This window comes from Triticum dicoccoides, chromosome 1A (genome assembly GCF_002162155.2).
Source record: "Triticum dicoccoides isolate Atlit2015 ecotype Zavitan chromosome 1A, WEW_v2.0, whole genome shotgun sequence".
NCBI classification, from domain to species: domain Eukaryota; kingdom Viridiplantae; phylum Streptophyta; class Magnoliopsida; order Poales; family Poaceae; genus Triticum; species Triticum dicoccoides.
In genome coordinates this window covers 405,697,096-405,698,292 of record NC_041380.1, presented here as the reverse complement: position 1 = coordinate 405,698,292, position 1,197 = coordinate 405,697,096, and positions in this window count along the sequence as shown.

Here is a 1,197-nt window from a genome sequence, read left to right as displayed (position 1 = left end):
TATGTATCTTCCGTCGGATCGACACCTCGTGCCGGGCGAGGGGGTAGGGAGCCCATTTCGAAGAGGAGGAGGTCGTAACCGAATCAGCCGGAGCCCATGCAACTGACGAAGTGTTACTCTCACCTGCTAGTTGTGTCCCCTCAAAGCCTCGTTGGTGTGTCTGCGTCGTGGCCTGCTCTCGGTGAAGGGCTTCATTGATTTCAAACTGTTTTTGTGCCTTAGACTCTTCATGTTTTCCCTGTAGGGTTGCATGAAGCTTGCTAGCCGTTTGCAAAGCACTATCTATCTTTCACCTCTTTTGTTTTTTGTTCTTATAAGTTTGGTGGATTGTGTAATCCTGGCCGGTACAACGCCGATCTCGACTTAGGCCTTAGTTCTAAAAAAACATTGCATCACCACTGAGATACTCTGGGCATACGAGCAATTCCGTCTTCTTCAGCATGAAACATGCATGCAAGATCCAAGAGATAATAAAAATATGCATGCTTTATTTTGGTCTAAAGAGGAGCATAAGTTGGCTAGACAATAATTGTGCTCTCAAGATTTTGAGAAAGAGCGAATCAACTTCTGGTTGAGTTGGTTAGGTGGACAGTGGTATTTCCAACCCACCAGGATTCAAATCCTGGTGCTCGCATTATTTTTGGATTTATTTCAGAATTTTCGGCGATACGCTTTCAGTGGGAAGAGACGTTCCCGTCGACGACTACGGTGACTTCGTAAATCTCAAGATGATATGCCGGCTCAGTCTCCCGGAGGTGCTCATAGGGGTAGGGTGTGCGTGTGTGCGTTCATAGGGGTAAGTGTATGCACGTGTATATGAGCGCTTGTGTCTGTACTGATGCTCAAAAAAAAGATTTTGAGAAAGAAAGAGTTAAATGAACACTAGAAAAAGAAGCCGAAGATAAAAAAGAACACTACGAAAAGATCACTCAAACCAGTGGTGGTGATTCCGGCAGCCGTTTCCGCCTCCCCATCTCCATCACGCGACGTCGCTGGTCATCCATCGACTGCCCCACGCATTCATTCATTCCCAGTTACAATCACCATCCCGTTTCCTCCCCCCCTCTCTCGGTTCAACCACGTCTCCCCTTCTCCTCCTCTCCTCTTCCCCCCCTCTCCCGAGCCCCCGCTCCATGCCCTCCCGCCCGTAACCACCAATGGCCCTCTCCTCGCGCGCCGCCGCTTTCCCGCACGTCT